At 37.4% G+C, this 21092-nt stretch overlaps 1 protein-coding gene across 1 annotated transcript in view; it reads right to left on the bottom strand.

Annotated features, from left to right (window-relative positions):
- The window catches only part of CCDC178 (coiled-coil domain containing 178), a 158379-nt gene that overhangs the window by 23135 nt on the left and 114152 nt on the right, over nt 1-21092 (bottom strand).

Below are 21092 nucleotides of genomic sequence, written 5' to 3'. Positions count from 1 at the left end.
CTCTTGGTTTTTCAGCCCACTCATGCGCATTCATCAGAAACCAGTCACATCTGGCTGCCAGGATGGGGGGTTAATTTTCTCTAAATGCCTCAGCAGTTTTGTTCTAGCTGAGGCAAACTCTGTGACTGCAAAGCTGATGAGTAAAATATTTCTACTTCACCCAGTTTAACTCAAAACCGATAGCCTCGGGACATATTGAACCTTTCTTAAAAAAATAATCTTTTGAAGCGTTTTGAATGGCACATCAGGTCAGGCCAAAGTTTAAAATGCAAGTTTAAGACTTTGATGGACATAAGAGCTTTTTTTTTTCCCTGTGTAAAGCTTATCATAGCTTGGCAATGTGTGCTTTAGTGCATGACAAAACTAAAGAGAATTAACTTAGCCATCAACTGCTCAGGGAGAACAATAACAGGAAAGAAATTTCCATATAGAAGTTCCTATTAATCTACCCAGCTATAACCATATGACATGAAAGCATCTAACAGCACTAAATTGTACTGAATGCGGCAGCTGAGAGTGACACTACTTAAAAAAAAAAAAAAAAAAGGATTTTATATAGACTTATAGAAAAGATAACACTTTTCTAGGAGCTGCACTTGGTGCAAAGGATCCTAACTGAAATGACTCCAAGGGGAAGTGCAGGAGTGCTTACCTGATAGGCTTTTGCTATTTGCTAATAGTAATTATTGTTAAAATCTACAGTTAAGACTGTTATCAGTTTTTCCTTAATCTGCAAGTACTTGGAACATATAAACATGGTGTGGCAGGTCTCGCTCTAGAAGAAAAATGTTTTAATGAGATCTGAAAATCTACCAACACAGAATGTCTTTGAAAACAGCTCTGGCGTTTGGGAAATTCTGCAGTCATTGCAGCATACTCTAGACAAGTTTTAATTTAGAAAATTTAACTTTAAGCCACTGAAATCATTGCTTAGTGGGAACACATTGGCTTGTGTTTGATCAAATAATAATTTCGATAAATTCTATATCTATTGTTAGCATGAGGCCTTCAAGAATATGCCTGTCAACCAGATTAATACAATGGATTATACCATGCCTTTCGAAATATTACATTCCATTAAGGTCAATGCCACAGGTCAATTATCGGATCAGTTATAAAGAACCTTTTACATGATAAGATATGACTGTTCTTTGGAAGCAAGCGCAGTGTACCAGGTGAAAAATACTCTTTTTCAAAAGAATGTACATTATAGTAATACCAAGTGAGCTATTACAACCCAGAGAGTAATTAATGCACATTTTCAAAATTAATGGCCTGATTTTCAAAGATACTGAGTTTCCACAAGTCCCATTAGGTTCTATGGAAGCTGTGAGTACTCTGCATCTTTGTAAAGGAGGCTGCAAAATATTAAAACAGATCTTTATGCTTTTTTTTTTTGAGACCTGCCAGTGTATATATGTGTAAATAACATGTAAATATTTACACATAAATGTATGTGCAAATAACAGTGTAAATAACATGAGAGAAGGCAGACAAATTCAATGGAAAAGTATAAAAATATCTATATGAATCACAGCCAAAACCTGAACCCAAAATAAGAATACGTTTTCCAGCTTGGAGAGCCTCTTCTAAATACCTCTATTCCTTTCTTCCTGTTTTAAGAATTAGTTTCCTGAAATCTATCTCATTCTGTACTTCTGCTGTTATTTCAACTATTTTCAGATCTCATGTTACTTGATACTATTCTGGAGCCTGAAAAAGAATGCAGGTTAGAGAGGAACAACTTATGACATCTTAATAGAAAAATTTGTTTCAGCCCTAGAAAAATTAATTAAGTAGAAAACTACTTCTGGATTATCAAACCTCTCATTTTTGTAAAAAGATGAAATAATTTCACACTATCTATTTTGACATGATGAAGAAAATGGTGGTTGGGGGAGCTCAAAGGGTCTGTAAGTGAAAGGTGACATTAAGTGAAAAGAATCAATGGGTATCCAGTTCAACACTACCCAACCTTTCGTCTTGCAAAAATCAAGACATTCAAAACTTTTGAGGTTTGGCTATTTGCAGAGTTGTATATTTATTGAGAATAATTTGACGGTTTGTATATTTATTGAGAAAAATTGACAATGTATAGTGGCTGCTGTCCAATACAACTTTCACTACTGTTTCCCATTTCAAAATTACAAGTCTGTGATAGCTGTTACTATTGTAAATATCCCTGCATCTAATGTATCTCATATTTCGATTACATTTTATTGTGCCTAGCATAGTGGAGCCTAAACCCAATATTTATTAATTTTACAATATGGGTTGCTACATAAATAACATTTATGCATACACTTGGAAATATATGTCTGTGAGAAAGTTACAAATTGATCAAATAACTTTACTGGCTTAGAATAAATTAATGGACTAACTAAACTAGGAGGGGTCATGCAATCTCCTAGGTTGGATGCAGGTCCCTAGCTGAGAGAACAATTCAAAATACAAAAATCCCAATTAACCTAGCTAAAACACACTTCTAGCCCAGAAGGAGCCTGTAGATTTAGTAAGTTTGCCATGATCTCCCTGTCCCTCCAGGCACCAATACTGTGCCCTTAGACCCTCTTCTAGCTCATATATATTTTTATCACATGTAGAGCCTTAAGAAGATACGTCATGCTCGAGCTGCATACACAACATTATTGCTAACTCCATTTTTTATCGCTTTTTTTCACTAATTGAGAAAGAAGCTGTTGCTTAAGTATGATCAACACACCAAGCCAAGTGCTGACAGTGCAGTTAACAGCATTTCCAGTGGTCAAGATATAAGAATATGTACAGTAGCCAAATATTTGCATGAACTTCACTTTGGTTTTGCAATTTACTTTTCTGTGAGAGCAGGACTGAAGGAAAATGGTGTGTCTCACCTCTGTGCCTGGCAAGATCATGGAGCATATTCTCCTGAAAACCATGCTAGGGCACATGAAAAACAACAAGGTGGTTGGTGACCACCATGGTTTGAGTCATCATGGTTTCACCAAGGACAAATCATGCCTGATTGATATGGTGGCCTTCTGTGATGGTGCTACACAACCAATAGGGGCAGAGCAGTTGATGTCTACCTGGCCTTGGGCATCATGGTCTCCCGTGAAGTAGCACTGCCCATGGAAGGGGGGCTGGAACTAGATGATCTTAAGGTCCTTTGCAACCCAAACCATTCTATGATCCTAGGACAAAGGAAAACAAACAAACAAAACCCACAAGCAAACAGAAACAATCTCCAGATTTTGAGTATTTGAGACAACAGGAGGAAAAGAAGCTCCAGGATCTTTGCTTATGTCATTTTTGTACCTGCCGTGGAGGCAGCTGATACAGGTCCGCTGCTAGTTCCCACAAAAAGACCTACAATTAAAGGGACTGTATGGGTTTCTGCAGCATCAAAACAAAATTCATTCTGCAAGGAGGAGCAATAGCTTCCAAAGAGGTGTCAGGAGTCTTTTTTACCGGTAGGGGACAATTTTTGCAGCAAGTGAATTCCCTCAGTCCTCATCCTACAAACAAGGAGATGGTGACCCAATGGCTTTGCTGGAGAGGCACCTTTGTGAGCTGCTGGGGAGAATGAATGATGCTGTCAAGGAGTTGCCCTTGCCATTCTTCTGGTTTGGGGCTTCACCGTCATTCTCCTTCACTTGTGTTGTGGCTCCCCTCTGTGCCTCACAGCAGAGGGGAACATATGGCTCTATGTTTGTTTAATTCCTTATTTATATGTGGTACTAATACCATCAATAATATCAGTGTAAATTTGGAAAAGGAGGTGTGAACAAGCTGCTGTTTCTGTCTTACTAGAGATGAAACTTATGATTTGGGGTACCTTATTGTGTTCTCCCTTTAACGAATTTTTTTTTCTGATAAATCAAGATACTTTATTAAGTTCATGTTTCATTTTTCAGTAACTTGATTGAAATTAAGCTAATATTTCAATCTGTATTTTCTTATTTGAGGGATCAATCTGGAATAAAAAGAATGTGATTGATAGTATTTAAAGCAGTGGCCTACCCAAGCCTAAATCATTATGGATGATGGACAGGGTAGAGCAGTTGATGTCATCTACCTGGACTTGTGCAAAGTGTTCGACACTGTCCCACACGACATCCTTGTCTCTAAATTGGAGAGACATCAATTTGATGGATGGACCACTCGGTGGATAAAGAACTGGCTGGATGGCCGCACACAAAGAGTTGTGGTCAATGGCTCAATGTCCGGCTGGAGATCTGTAACGAGTGGTGTCCCTCAAGGATCGGTGTTGGGACCGGTCTTGTTTAACATCTTTGTCGCTGACATGGACAGTGGGATTGAGTTCACCCTCAGCAAGTTTGCCGATACCACCAAGCTGTGTGGTTCGGTTGATATGCTGGAGGGAAGGAATACCATCCAGAGGGACCTTGACATGCTTGTGAGGTGGGCTGATGCCAACCTTATGAAGTTTAACCATGCCAAGTGCAAGGTCCTACACCTGGGTTGGAGCAATCCCAGACACAGCTGCAGGTTGGGCAGAGAAGAGATTCAGAGCAGCCCTGCGGAGAAGGACTTGGGGGTGCTGGTCGATGAGAAAATGAACATGAGCTGGCAGTCTGTACTCGCAGCCCAGAAAGCCAACCGTATCCTGGGCTGCATCAAAAGGAGCGTGACCAGCAGGTTAAAGGAGGTGATCCTGCCCTTTTATTCTGCTCTCGTGAGACCTCAGTTGGAGTATTGTGTGCAGTTCTGGTGTCCTCAACATAAAAATGACATGGAACTGTTGGAACAAGTCCAGAGAAGAGCCACGAGAATGATCAGGGGACTGGAGCATCTCCCATATGAAGATAGGCTAAGAAAGTTGGGACTGGTCAGCCTGGAGAAGGGAAGGCTGCGTGGAGACCTCATAGCAGCTTTCCAATATCTGAAGGGGGCCTTTAGGGGTGCTGGGGAGGGCCTCTTCATTAGTGACTGTAGTGATAGGACAAGGGGTAATGGGTTAAAACTTAAACAGGGGAAGTTTAGTTTGGATATAAGGAGGAAGTTCTTTCCTGTTAGGGTGGTAAGGCACTGGAATAGGTTGCCCAAGGAGGTTGTGAATCCTCCATCCATGGCAGTGTTCAAGGTCAGGTTGGACGAGGCCTTGGTGATATGGTTTAGAGCGAGGTGTCCCTGCCCATGGAAGGAGGGGTGGAACTTGATGATCTTAAGGTCCTTTCCAACCCTAACCATTCTATGATTCTATGATTATTCCAATGGTATTTCTATGTCATCATTAATTTATGTTATTATAATATTTGGATTGTCTTTACATTAAACAAAGGGCAAATTAAAAGAACATGCCACACATACACAAGGGACTGTATCTTATTTAGACCAGAATAGTTTTTACTTTTGTTGTCTGGTAGTCCACAGGAACCCAAAAGCTTTACCTGCTTGTCTTTTATCAGACAGTCTAGCTACACAGGACTAGACCAATGCAGATTACAGACATATTTAACAATGAACCCAAAACTAGGGGTGTTTACTTGATTAAACATCAAATGTCATGTGGTCCCATTAAGAATACAAAGTGAACAGCACATGCAACTTATTCACAATGCTTTTCTCGGCCAATAGCATAATACTTGGACTGCTTCAATTGCCAGTTCTGGCCAGTGAATACATGTTAGCATTATACTGTGTTATGATTACAAGCCTAATTCTCCTCTCTGCTGTTTGTAATTAGTGAGATTCAACTGATCTGATTACACCTGTTCCTTCATTACACCTGAGAATGAAAAGAGAGAATCAGACCCTCTGTGAATAAAACTTCATTTTATATTTCCAACAGGATAATTATTCATAATACAAATGCATTCTGCATTTAGAATACACACTGATATCTAAGGTGTCTGATGAAATAAAACTGCAAGGTTCTGGGTCACATAAAAGATAGTAGATATTATTACAGGCAGAACTGGTATGCTGCTTGTCTCAAAAGAAGATTCTCTGTAAACTTTGCCAAATTTTAAATATTTGATCCAAAAATGTCCATGGCAGGTGTTTGCCTCAGGCTAAATTTGTTTAGATAGCCCAAGCAGTTAGCTTATTTTGGTAAGGTATTCTGGGCAAAATACAATATTCTGCTCCTGTTACAAAATTACACTGATATTTCTCTTACTAGATGCAGTATGCAACAGGGACTCACATTTAAAAAGAGACAGAATTTTAGTATGTAATATGACTTTCTCATAGAAATAATCTGATGAGAACTGTTAGTCTGTGGAAAACAATTGACTGCAGATAGCCAGTGGTAATTTTTTTCCATAAATGCTGTCCTTTGTAGGCATTCTTGAGCTTCTCACTGGTACTACAGTTGATCAGTCTGTTTGTGTACCAGTCTTGCTGAGCAAGTAAGAATGCTTATCTCTATATAACTCTACCTTGTGCATAAACCATCTTCCCAAAGCGATTTGTCATACCGTAGATCAGGAATACAGAACTGAAACCTGATTTTCTCTATAATGTCTGTTATGTTGGTCCAGGATGAGATTCATCACTGACATCAATGCCTATCTGTGTATCAGCATAAAAATCTATCTGCTGGTGCTCAGCAAACCTGAAGGAAAAAAGTTCTTTGTGAAAACTGAACAGTATATTTGGATTAAACTGTGAAGTCTGTGTTAAGGATGAGAACTTGTGATTAAGAAAACCAACTGTTAATCAAAACTGCTGTAATTCTATCATAGTCTAATCTAGGGTTTACATAGCTATGCCAGGATACGGTAATATCAAATGAGGAGATCCAAATCTAGGCCATAAAAATGTCATATTTATGCCAGTGCAATATTTTGCCAGGGGAAAAAAAAGAAAAAAAAAAAAAAGTGAGTTTTTCTTCAAGTACTGACTGAAATTTCTTTTTCCTTTCCTGAATTTTCCTTCAGCCCGAAAAGTAGGAAGCAAACTTAGCCACATGGCTCAAGGAGTGGAAATATCTCTGATTACAGAGACTTAGACACACAGCTACTCTGAAGAAAAGATGATTCCAGACTGAAAACAATCTAAGGAAATGAAAATTGAGGCACTGAGCAGAAGTAGCAGCTGAAGGTGATGTTGCAGCTACAGTAGGTAGATAGAGCTACTTACCAAGTGATTAAAACCATTTGTGGATATTAAAATGAAGAAGAAATGGACTAAGCAGCACAAATGGAAAAATATACATAGCTGAGGCAGATGAGAGAAACAGATGGGCAGAAGCATTTCCAAGAAGTCTCACTAGACTCAATCCGCCATCAATACCATATTTGATTGAGGTTAGGAACCTAAATCATTTAACAATAACAATAACCAATTGACACATCAGCAATAGACACAGCAGCCCAGAAACTAAACAATGTCAAAGCAGTGATCATATCACAGAGAAACGGAGCACTAGATCCCACCATTAAAACAAAACTTATAGAATTATTCAGAGAATGAAAGATCTCTCTCCTCCCTCCTGAAAGAGAAGTCATTTGTAACGTAATATCATCCAGGATGTAAAATGAAGTTGGGCAGAAATCTTAGTAAACAATATGCTGAATTCATCTTAGGTGAACATGAATGATCAAGATGAAGTCATAGTAAGTACCATCATAAAATAATATATAATCAGTTCTCAAAAACACTTGGAAAGCTTATGTACATCTGCAATCATATACTGAGCATGAATCAGGTTCATGGAGTGAAGAAGGCAGAGGATAATGGAAGACAAAGTATTCTGAATGTAACCTTGCAGAAATGTATTATATTCATTCTATGCTACACTGTACCCCTGGCATGTTTATCGAATAATTTAAACTCAGCTTTCCAGACATAACTGGGAATTTTGTGCTCTCTTTTTTTTTTTTTTTAGAGTCATTCAATACAAGTCTTTAACTTCTAGAGCTGATTAGCAATGACAGATTCAACTGAAGACAGTGGGGAGACTTGAAATCAGTGTGCCATGAAGAAGGGTATATTTCTGACATCACTGTAGGGCTAGATCTGCAAAAGGCTTTAGGCATCTGCTTGCTGTGTTAGGCAGCTAATACTATAGTTACTCTATGGTGTTGACAGTATAGGAAACTATGATTATTTAGCTGAAATAGTCTTTGATTAAAACATGACTCTTTTATATTCAGTTAACATAACTGTTTCAATACGACTCTTGACTGATGTTGACATAACTGGTACCTGACCTCCCTGTCCCTGACCTTCTGGATTCAACATAAGATTATTTTGTAATTCTGAAGTAGTCCTTCTTGAGACACCAGTTTATTACAAAATGTAGCAAACCAAAATGAAACTAACAGAAGTGTTAAGTACTAGTCACTGCTATCACGATATTCAGACCTAAGCAAATTACCATTACATGTTGAACAGAGACTAATATGTCACTTCTAAACCTACACTTTCTCTGTTTTCAAATGATGCTAATCTTATATCAGAGGATCCGATGTGTGTGTCATATTAATTCAACAGTGCGCTGTGAATGCTAAATTCTATGTAAATTACATAAGCCTTATCAGTTCCATTCATTGTTACAACTCAAACAACGGCAACTACAACAACTCTACAGATTTTGGTGCTGTAAGAATGGCAGATTTATTAGTGAAATCCAGTTAATATTTACCTTTTTATACTATTCAACTACCAACTTACACCTGTACGATATACAAAGCTCCTAGGTAAGAAGATATTTCTTTATTGTCAAATCTGCTCCACAGACTGCTAGTAAAGATTACATAGCTCATTTAAATAAAGCTCTTTTGTCAACAGACTGGATATACTTTAAAAATGAGTAAAAGCCTCATGAAAAAAACAAATCTCAGCTAATGTGCAAGTATACATGACAAGATGCACTTGTTTTTTGACCTTTTTCCAGTTGTTAATGCTTTGGTAAGCAGATTAGCAACATTAAATTTGAAAACAGAAAACTGCATTTCAAGATTCACTGAAAAACAATTGAAGAAAAGCCTGAAAAATCAGAGCACAATCTTCTACTAAAAATATCAGTGAATGCAAACAAAAAGATCGATTAATGGAGGCAGAAAAACATGAGAGACTGGTATTGTGATTTTTTGCTGCTATCAGGAGAAGGAGACAATAGAGTAAGATCAGGATATTTTTCTGCTTATTGTGGCTACTTACTGTAATACCAATCTGAAAATTAAAAGTGTGCTTTCTATTAGGTTCCTGAAAATGTACCCTAGAATTTGATACCGAGTAGATACAGAATTTGTGTGATGTTATCCTTTCCTCAAAGATTTTTATACTTGCCAATTTCTGCTGCTATACAAGGGAAATAGATCTGTAGTTATCCAGATGGCTTGCTCTATATCGTTTAGTAACACTGATAATCAAATACTGCAATTTTATCCCCAGGAGCCTGAAGCAATGAATGGGAATATTTTGCAAAGGTGCAGATAATTGCACTTACCCCAAACCAAAGGTTTAATTTTTTATTATTTTTTTAGCTCCCAAAGCTCTCATCTGCAGATGCCTACAACTTTCCCCAACTTCTGTTTGGTACTTGCACAAGGCCACTAGAGGAACATGCCAGAGAGCACGAGCTGAATTGTTGAAACCCTGCAGGTAAACAAGACTGCTCTAAAGAAATTCCTGACCTTGCCATCAATTTTCCTCTTAAAGCAGCCATAATCTCTAATCATTCCTTCTACAGATTCTACTGCTTACTCTGAGGAGATGAAATTGCACAATAAAATGCCGTATCTCATCCTCTGTCCCCTCCTAAAGGATTTCTGGAGTATAATTGTTAACACAGTTTTCAAAAACTACACCATTACTCTTTTGGCATTTATTGTGGTTGAGAAATCTTTTAATGAGTTTGTAATCTTAAAAATAAAACTAGTTAGCATTAACATGGATAAGTTAAGTTACAATACTTTTCCAAGCAATTTAATAGTTAAAGAAGATAAGCTTCATTTCTGTGAAGGTTGAATTCATGTCTTCTTTGCTACCTTTGAAATACAGTAAGATTAATTATCAAAATGTACTTCAGTTGTAGCTCTAGCAGAATACAGAGAGCATCCTGCCTGTCTTGACTAAGGAACATCAAACATTATGATTATAAACATTTATGTTAAGCCACTGTTTCTGGCTCATATAAAGTATATCCTGATTACTGTAGAACAGTAAAATGAAATTCAAAAGAAGACATTTTTTATTTTTTTTTCTAGATGACACATACATTTATCAGTTACCCTGTATAACTGTGAGGCAATCACACAAGACTGAGTATTCAAGGATCGTAAATCAAGCCCATCTTGCTCTGGTCAGAAACCAGTCTGCTGAGACCAGACAGTATTGCCATTTCCTTTGTATTTCTAGACCTTTGGTACCTGGCAGCGAACTCACCAGAGCTGTCATTCACCAGCCTATTCCTAGGCTTTGCATACTGTGACTGTGCATGGCAGTAGCCTAGGTCATACAAGGGACACCTCTGCAGTTGCACATGCTCCTGGATGCGCGGCTGAACACCCACCAGCATCCCTTTAACTGTGACAGAAACTTGACTTTTAGTTAAGCCTTTCAGGAATAACGTGGCCTTCAGCTGGGCAATGCCAGGCTTTGTGCAAGTATCTTCCACATGGGTTTGCACAGTATACTACTTGACCAGCAAAAGCAGCCCAGAAGCTGGATATTCTGCAGGGCCAACTTGAGCACAGAGAGGTAAGTGTGCTTCCTGGAAGGCAATGAATCAATCAGAAGAACAGCTGGCCAATTAAGATGTGCATAACTTCTTGCCAGATGTTACCTCTGTGCTGATGGCTGACTGCATCTTAGAGATGCACACTGTTTCTCAACCCCTGGGGCTACTTTCATATCATTAAATAAACAGAGCTAGGAACCATTCTATGGCAGTAAAGCTAAGTGGCATACTCTGGCTTTGTCCACACTGTGCAGTACATTACCCCTTCTCAGTCTTCTGTGACTGCCTCACTGCCCTAAGATGCGAATGGTATTTTAGGGGAAGAAGGGGTTAACAGCTGAATGACTGAATTAAGGTAAAGGCTGTGTTTCTGCCTATGAAGATGAAATACAGAGTATTTGGTATTGAAACCTCTTGGGATAGTGGTGGAATACTGTACTGTGTTGTGGGAACTGAAGCTGGTTCTGTCCTATCCATGGTCTCCGCTTGAAGCAGTCCCTGTTGCATGTTATTCCTGAACTTGTGTTAAGGCTTCTTTTGAAAAGTGCTATGTAGAACAAGCCAAAACAGGAGATGGTACCATAAATCCAGAGCACAGAGGACTATGGAGCAGGTCAAATTAGGTCCCTAACCCTCTTTTATTTTGCAGACCAGATGTCACCTTCATGACCAACAATATCCTGAGCTTCCTGTTGAAAGTGTCTTGAAAAAAGCCAGATGCATACATGCTCTTCATAAACAATAAGAAATGAATTAATGGATTCAGAAGGTAACATGAAGGTTGCAGGGGGTCTAGCTTCAACAAGCAGGGGAAGACAGGCAAAACATACATGACTACAAGGTATTACTGTAGATCAGGTTAGGAGTCGTACTGTGAAGGGAAAAAGGGATACCGTGAGACATAAACTGAAGTTTTTAAGTCATCAACTAACTTGAATTTGACATCCTTAGTCTAACCAAACATTTTTTTCTTCTTAATTCAGAGCCAGAGACTAGATTTTGAAAATTTTATGAAAATTCTTCAACCTAGTCACTCCCTTCTTGACTTTGACTCTAGTTCTGATGTACGTATTTGTCCTAGACAGCTGTTTTCCTTCTTGCTCAACCAAGAGGTCAACATAATATGACAGAATGCCCTTTTTTTGCTTAACATAAGCATCTTTTGAGGTTTACACAGAGTCAGATTCCCATATCCACCACACCTAGGCATCAGCTTCTTAGTACAGTCATTTATCTTGTACGATACTTGGTATCATTCTCACCGAGACCTCTAAAGGGAAACTTAATTCTCCAGTCTTAGAACATAGCACTCAAACAGGCAGGATCTGACTGTATTATTTCACCACCAGTATCTGCCTGTCTTCAGTCAGGGTGGGCACTGATTTGCAAAATCGAGTATTACAAGGAAGGCAGAAATTAAAATGGTGTTCGCAGAATAGAGTTTACAATTAGATACTTAGATTCAGTCTGTAACAATACATATTATATTAAATAGCTATCAAAATAAGTGGAATAAAAATTTCAGGGCTTGCCAGAACCCTTTGTCCTCAGAAGGGCTTAGGGATTCAGCCAGATTTTGTAGGAAGCACAGTGTGACAGAAGGAAAAGGCTGAAATCACACATTGTCAGCAATTATACCACTCAGTAAGTACTAGAAGTTATTCATACAAATGTCTCAAGGTATAAGGAATACCAAAGATGCCATGAAGATTCAGCTAATGTAATGTAGGTTAGGACCTAATGTAAAGGAGAAGTTCGGATGATCTTCCAAAGTCACTGGTATACTGTATATCCTTCTTTTGGCTCTGCAAAAAAGAAAGATGAAAAGAAAGACAGATTAAGAAGAAAGTTAAGAACAAGAACAAGAAGAACAAGAAACAAGAAAGCATGTGTCTGAGAAGTTAGGAATGATAATTCCCCACCTTGACAGTGAAGCTCTATTTCAATTTGACATATTCCCACCTCAATATTTCATAAAGAAACAAAAATATTGAAAGAATACTGCTGGAAATGCTCATAAATAAATACATTATTTGTAGTAACTCTTTAAGTGATTGAATAAACAAACATTTTCTTAACTTCTGTTGTTCTATCCGCTCTTCTGTACTCCACAATATCTTCCCTTCTTCAAATTTTGAGAGCTCAGGCAGTAAGCAGATAATCTGCTATTGTATTTACAGTCTGAATTTCAAAGTATAGTTTATTTTCTAGTATGTGCATGGACTTTGAATAAGGCAGTATACTCTGAGCATCAATGGAATAAAGCAACCTGAATTCTGTTGTTTCCATCAGAAATCATATTTCTGTGCAAATCATATTTTCCCCACATTTCCTTCTCAACAGCATCCAGAGGTTGGCAGCCATCAATTACATTGTAATGCTATTATAAATTATTTATTACATTATGCTATATAGATGAATATATACTTTATATATATGACCATATCACATATATTATAAAGCAGCACTTTACATACCAGTAAGATAAGGTCTCTGGCATAGTCCCTGATAAAAACTTCAATCACAGGATTGTATTCTGCTTGTCGCTTAAAAATTTAACGTAAAAGTTAAATAACTTTTCATTTCCTGATACATTAGGAAGTTTCCAGCCACTTCATCCATTTCTAAAGGGAAAAAAGGCATTCCTGTTTTCTGGAAGTAGCAATTGTAAGATTCACCTACTTATTTTTCATCTGCAGGCCATGAATGCCACTGGTCCCCTCATCTGGAGGACCCATGGAAATACAACATATTTTTGTCCATGTGCGTATGCAGCAGTTTCCAGCACAATGGAATTCAGGGTCCTTGTACATCTGATGTGCATGTGGGACTTGTCCTATTGCTGAATGGGAAAACAAATAGGATGCCACTCACAAATCAGAGCTGGGTGAGCTCTTGTTCCAGGACACTGAAAAAGCTGGAAACAACCACATCTGAATCTTGTATTCTACACCCTGTCTTGTATTCTATACCCCACTTTCATTAAAAGGGGAACAGAAAAACATTGGAGTGAATAGTGAAGACAGTCAAAGACAACAACCATATTTTCAACTTATGAGAAAAGTAAAAAGCCTAAAGCAACAAATTGGTAGTGAAATTAACAGCAACTAAAGTCAAATTTGCTCAGCAACTGCAATGGCCCCTAGAATCTCTTATTTTTATGTTGCAGGAAGGAATCTGGAAGTCCTAGGAGGCCAGGCTTTACCCCAGACAGATCCATACTTCATTCCTTAACACCACAACAGGGAGCCTATTAACATTGACCAGGCTGACTGCCCTGCAATTGCAGACCTTTAGAACACTGACATTCTTGGCCCCAGTGGCATAAGGCCTTAGGACCTGTGTCCCAGATTTCAGGGAACACCTCAGGACCTCTTGGTACCAAGGGTCTGGCTCTGCTGGAAGCCATCAGTGTCCCCGCCACAGAACTGTGACCACATTCTCTATTATGGGGGGTTACAAAGGTACAGTCAGGCTATTTAGATCTCAGATAGTTACCATGTTGGAATCACAGACCCCAGCCTAGTATGGGAAATTTGGCATGTCTTTCCAACTTCAAGCAGGGTTGCACTGAAAACTTGGTTTCTATCAGTGAGAAATTAATTGAGCCCAAGATGTTAAATAGTCACCTATTTTTTTATTTTGGCAGATTTTTGCTTATTTGTTGCTTCTTTATCATTTAGTCTTTTTTTTTTAAACAAAATGATCTTAAATTTTATTTGATCAAAAAGTATATGCACCAAGTACTGTCCTAATTATACAGGTATGATATTTATAAGGCAAATACAGTAAATAGAAGACATTAAAATAAAGGATCCCACAAAACTGTTGAATGCTGCTTCCAAAGTCATGTGTATTTAATGGACTCCACCTTAAAATTCCTTAAAATTCACTTCTTAGCAAGGATTACCATGCTATATTCATTTTTTCCTAATTCATGAAAAATTCAAGCATGTATGAAAACAAGGAACTCATTACTAGCATGTAAGCTTCAGACTGATTTTCACTATGTCAAGAATTTTGCCTTTGTTGAGATGCAGCCTGTATAAACCCTTTCAAATAGCAATTTTCCTAGATAAAAACTGATGGCAGTAACAAATAGGATGGAAAAAACACATCTTTGGATAAACAGTTTTAATGAGAAGGTACTTAAACCATTAATGACCTGAGCCAGTGACTTTGGTAACCATGAGATAGTTGGCAGGTTCCACCTGTCTTGATTTCCAAGGTTCTTAACAGTCAGAATTACACAAATAGATTTAGTATTATGTTCCTGATTACCAGATAAATGAAAGATGCAAAAAAGAATCTAGTTGATGCCTTTATAATCACATGTAATTACCTTAAAAGGATAATAAAAAGGAAAGAGAAATGTTCAGAAGTTAGGAAATGCCAGATTTACAATTGGTTTTTCAACGTTAATTTAAGATACTATGCGTCATGACACAGTCTTGTATTTTTCCTATATTTTTCAAAGCAATGGGTGAACTCACATTGTGAACAGATCAACATGTGCAGTAGCAGAGAGTATTTCTGGGGGAGACTATTTCTACAAAGTATAACAATATTCCAGGTGAGAAAGATCTTGAAGGGGGTGAAATATTACTCCAAGGTTTGTCATAGATCTTGTTGAAAGCAAATGACTGCTGAGATTAAGGAATCTCTAATTTCTTCTCAGTCTTTGAAAGCAAAGTGGCCTTAATAGACAGAGGTTTTTCCGTTTTTCCATAGACTTACAAGATAACTCCAGTATATTCCTGGAACACTCTTTTTCTTTTTTTTTTTTTCAAATCACATTTCACCATTTGCCTGTCCTTGTCCTGCCGTTCTCCATCCCACAAATATTTAATCTAATTCTAGAAAGTCTTAATCTCACATTCCCTATACTCCCTAAAAGACAGTAAAAACTAGGTCTTAAGTAACACGAAAATGTGAAATAATAGTGGACCAAGGGAAGTTTTATCCATAGTGCAAGCATGTGTCAACATTGCAAAATAAAAGAAGATTATGGAATAAACTCTACCACCGGACATCTGATAATCAACGCTGTTCACCTCTGGTTTTATTTCAGACTAACCTATGCAGACAAAGCCTGCATATGATTCACTCCAGTAACTGTTCCCAGAATGCTTTATATCCCGACACCCCAAATGCCATCATGCCACATCCCATGGCACACTATACATGCTTTCGCTTTAACACTATTTAAAAAATTTACTCATGTTGATTCACATGATTTCGATTAAATGGAACTGAACATAGTACATAATATTATCACCAGTTAAGGCCCCTGCTAAGGTCTAGAGGACAGAAATCCATGGCCAAGTGCTGTGCAGTGTGGACAAGCCAGTGGTACTGACAAAGTCAGCCTTGGTTCTGTGCAAACCACGAAGAAACACCTTTTGGGTTTGAGCCCAAGGAGTGATCCTTGTCCTCCTTTCTTTATTTTTTTAGTATTTTTTAATTTATCAGAAGTGCCTGAGAAGCAATGCTGTCTGTCTTTGTTGTCATGATAATGCTGAAAAATATGAAGGATAAATGTCAGAAGCTGAATTTTCTGGGTTTGGTGATCTTTTTCTCCCCACTTCCATGTTTGTTTCTCTTCTACTTTACAGGACATGGATTCAGCTTCTAACAGCAGAAATTACGATGCTTATAGCCTATATTAATCGGTTTTTTCTTTCCCTAAAAAACTGAATAGAAAGTAAAAACTGGCACGTGCCACATGCATTCTTTTGGAAGAAAATTTACGCTCACAAGCAACAGGGGAAACAAACACTGCACTTCAAAAGCTTCCCAGTTTGGAAAAGCAGAACCGCAGGGCACATAGCAGGTACACCTATCTGTCAGTACAGACAGAGTTACTATATCAGAGATAACAAAATTAGTCTGTTTCAAATTAAAGACAAGGTTGACCAGTTCATCAACTCTTTTTTACCCCTCTAATGGAAAATAAGTGCTTATTTGAAGGCTTTATACTATTCTAGAATTTGGAAAAGCCATAAAGAGTATATGAATAAATCTTTACGAGTTGAATGTATCTTAAAACCCCAATACATAAAACCAGACAGATCACTTAACATATCTTTCAGATTTAATTCAAAAGTGGTAAAGACCCCTTAACCCTGTCCCCTTCCAAGGGCAACCATACATGCTATATAGAATAATATTTTTTTTCTATTACCTGAAGCATATACATAAGATAAATCTATCATGAATGCAAATAAAGAAGAAAAATATAACTTGAGTGCCAAAACTACCTCATCTAAGGCAACGATTTCAGGATAAATACAAGGCCCTTATGGAGCCTAGACAACAGAAGACAACATCTGTCTGGAAAGCTAGCTAATATATTATAGATAACAAAGAAGTGCAGGAATTTTAAAAGGTTGCTAACTAAAAAGCTGCATGTTGTTGGACATCACAAGATTTATTATAGAGAGCTCACTAAAATACAGCCACCAGAGATGTAGGAAATAGTAGTTTATTATATCATATAAGCTAATAAGTATTTATTGCACAGTTATTGCACATCTTCATAAGATTTAAAGAAGCTCCTAATTCAGCGTATTTGTTACCAGTGGTTTTTCACTACAGGACATATTCTTTAGGTAAAACAAAACAAAAACCATAATATCTTTACTCCTCAAAACTGAAAATGGACAGCTTCACAGACATTAAAATAGCTAAAATAAGTAACAAGGTGGGATTTTACAGTGATTTTAATTTTGGATAAATATAAGATTGTAAATACAGTAGCTGGTAGTGAACATCTGTTTATAGTACTATTACATCTACTAATCTGATTATAATACTGTATGTAGGAAATGAAACAACTGCATTTGCATACCTACAGCTGAAGTCTGTTTTATTTCCTGTGGATCATCTATGTATCTAGACAGGTGTGTTGACTTCAGGCTATTTTTACTGCTAAACATCTGAAATCACAACTGCAAACCGGTTCTGCAGGTGAGAATTTTCCTGACAGAGTATTTACATTTGAATTTGAAAAGTCATCTGCAGCTTAAAGGAAGAGTATCTGACTTAATGGACAACTATGGCCATTGGTTTTAGAGTTGGCTTCCTTAACGGGACCCATATTTATGATCATGTCTTTCAGAAAGACTGAGTTTCGCAGTAAATATTGGGCTACTGTTATGTATGAGCTTAAATATAAAAGTTTAGGTACCTAGCCTGAGGCTCTGGGATTTGAGAGTTTTGCCCAACTGTCTAAACTATCCAAATTAAATAGCATTGTGCCACAAACTGGTAACAACAGGAACTGCAAGATCTCAGAAGGAAAACTGCAGCCACACTGAGGCTTCACTTAACAGAGCTTAACTTGAAAGTTCCCCTTACACCTGTTAAGTAATCACTGCTTGAGGATCAATGTGAAGTTCTTATGTGCAGAAAATTTAACTTCAATTCAATATAACTTTCTTATGTGTCAAATTTCTAACTATGCTTTTTCATAGCTTCAGAGGAAAAAAAAAACAAACCCAAAGAACAACAAACAAACAAAACAAAAACATTTTTCTAATGGGCTGCTGATCAGAACTGTTATTCTGATGGTGAAATCCCAAAGGGAAACGTGTTTCAGATACAAAGTATTCCCTCCAGAGTCCCTGGCAGTCATAAAAAGAAGAACTTCCTGATGTATAAAGACGGTGTCACCACTGTCAGAGAATGCTACAGCAGGAAATGAACCACAAATAAAAGCAGTGTCTTTCTTCTTAGGAATCAGAATAGTTGGGTTTTTTTCACCTACAATAATTTTGGGAAATAAAATCCTAATAAAAGCTTGAACACATCATGAGAAAAAACACTTGTCTTGATTTTTAAATGTGCATATCCTTAGGAAATCACTCAAGCTCATAATTTATAGAAGGTAAGCTTGTACACAACATATAGAGAAGGTCCCCATCAGTAAATCAAACTATAATTTTATAGAAGGTGAAATAATGTACAGTTCATAGCCAACTTCACTTTTCCAACAAATGGAGCCATAAATGCAATTTTCTGTCCTTTGCTCTGAAGAATTAATTTTAAGGTATTCATATTTTTCTTCAAGTACATCTTAAGTCTCAATTAAACCTCGAAAAGCTACAATAAAGTAACATTAAGAGCCAAGTTAAACCCATCATAGCAAGGAAATTCAGACTTAGGCTGAAAATTTTGTCTCGTTCTTCATCTTTAAATCACTCTGTTGTGGTTAGGAATTGTATGGCTTGGAGAAGTGTGTGATTTTTCATACTGCACAGTACATATGTTCCAGCACTTAGGTTAAAGGAAAGTGAGAAATTTTAGCCCTAACTCTGAATTTCTTTACTTTTCAAGGCTTAACTCAAGCATCTATAATTACTCTAACCTGGTCTTTTTACATTTTAATCTTTTTGCAATGGAATAGAAAGTGGAATTCTGAAACCTCCTCTTTTGCTGTGTACTTCAATGGCACTTTCTAAATTAAAAAGATTGAGCACCATTTACTACATGACACTGAATACATGCAGTTTTAAATGGCACTTAGACATGACTAGCTTAAATGTGGTAAAAAAGGCTTACACATTCCCAATAGAAGTTACAAATTCAAACATTCGGGCATGAAAATCCTTTCCCTAAGTTGTTTTCAAGGTTCATCCTTTTTTTCTGCAATAACTAAAGCAAAGCCACAGTAGCTGCAGCCATTTGCATCTAAGGAAGAGATGTTTTGCTTTGGTGATATAGTTAATGAGTCTAAAAATATTCAGTATAATAATTCTGTCAAAGCCCCCACAGTCTCTTCAATGAGCAGAAGCCTGCAGGATTCCAATGGGGAGCCAAGTAATGAGCTCTCAGCATTCGCTCCCACACCGTCCAGACGAAATATACTCGGGCCTCAACGGTTCCACATCATTAGCAACATGAAACAAAGACACATGCTTGACTTTAATAAGCGACTAAAGTTGCTGGCTTATTAGGCTGTCACTGCACATAAACTCTCTTTCAGTGTGACAAAAGAGTCCCTTGCAAACAACAAAAAATGAAAATAAAAAAAAGGAAAAAAGGGGGGGAACACTTTTACAAAGAGAGGTTGATATAATTTCGTGTAGTAAGTGATTGAATGGAGTTGAACGAAGGCACACAGGAAGTGATGGGTTTCTGACACCGACTCTCACGGGCATGCTGCAGACTGCAGTTTCACTGCTGGAGACGACGGTTACGGTGGGCTGCAGTGATCAGACTATGGGCATATGTGACTGAGTTTTAGTTGATATTCTTGCAAGACAGGAAGTGAAGAAGCTTATTTCCCACTGGGAAAAGGTTCAGGCATGATTAACTTGGGCATGACCAAATAGGTCAACGATATGACAATGTGTCTAGCACAATAATTAAGTGGGAAAATGTGTGTAATTTGTTTCTTCTTGTTCTTCACATACCAATAATGCATTAGCAAGGATTCATTTAATCTCTTTCATTATACAAGAATTGATACCAACACTGTACAATAGCTTTCCTTTTTACATACTCTTTTAAATTATGTTTATCAATTCAGAAAAAGTTGCACTGATGAATAATCTTCAGTGTTTAAACTTTAACATTTGGCTTGAAGAGCTACCGAGAAGCTTTTTAAATGTTAATTTCTGCTAAAGGTGTATACAGACAGAAAAACATATTATGATATTTACATTTTGAAAAGGGTGGCCTTTGATCTTAAGTAAAACTTAGCATTAGAGATGTGCAGAAAAGAATCCTCCTGTGCCCCTAGCATATTCCCTATATCAAACATCCTCCTGTTTCATATGAGGGTGACATATCTGAAAAACTAGTGGGTGAGGTTAAGAGAAGGGTTCACTCATGCCAGGAGTCACCTACCAGGTTGAAGATCAAAACTCAGGTTCTCTGTTCTGCATTAATTCAGAGCAGGCATGGATATTTTCATGCACTACAAAGTCACCAGTATAGCTTCAACAGGAGAGAATGACAAAAATCTAACCATAGACATTCAATAGCATGGCCCTAGAAAAATCTATCTAGCTTATTTGAGACATGCTAGAGTCCACTGTTCGAAACGGGTTTAAGCAACCCAAGATGAGTAGCACTGTTCTAGGCCCTAAGAGCATATTCTTGTTAAAGCTTCTAAATATAGTCCTTTAAGGAATTCAGTTCTGATAATCTGACGTTTTTTCAAGGAAAAGATTTCTTAACCAGATGCACTCAGCTTGTTTAAATCTATTTCATTCAGAATTTGTTTCACAAATATAATTTGCTTTTTGAGCTCATTCTCAAACTCTTTTGATAATGGCAACACACTTTCAGGAGGCAGCCATCTTATTAACATCTATACATAGATTGGTGGGCATGTTAAGGAGAATAATATATTGATTAAAGGTTAATAAAGATCTATATTTGGGGGGAATTCTAAAAGAATGTTGTTAATTTTCTTTGTTTGGAAAATGTTGAAGGAGAGAGGGTTTTG

This window comes from Neopsephotus bourkii, unplaced genomic scaffold, assembly GCF_033783945.1.
Source record: "Neopsephotus bourkii isolate Nb327-2 ecotype Australia unplaced genomic scaffold, CSIRO-AGI_Nbou_v1 NB_753, whole genome shotgun sequence".
NCBI lineage: Eukaryota > Metazoa > Chordata > Aves > Psittaciformes > Psittacidae > Neopsephotus > Neopsephotus bourkii.
Note: the sequence above shows the minus strand (reverse complement) of the source record. Positions and strands in the feature narration are given on the sequence as shown.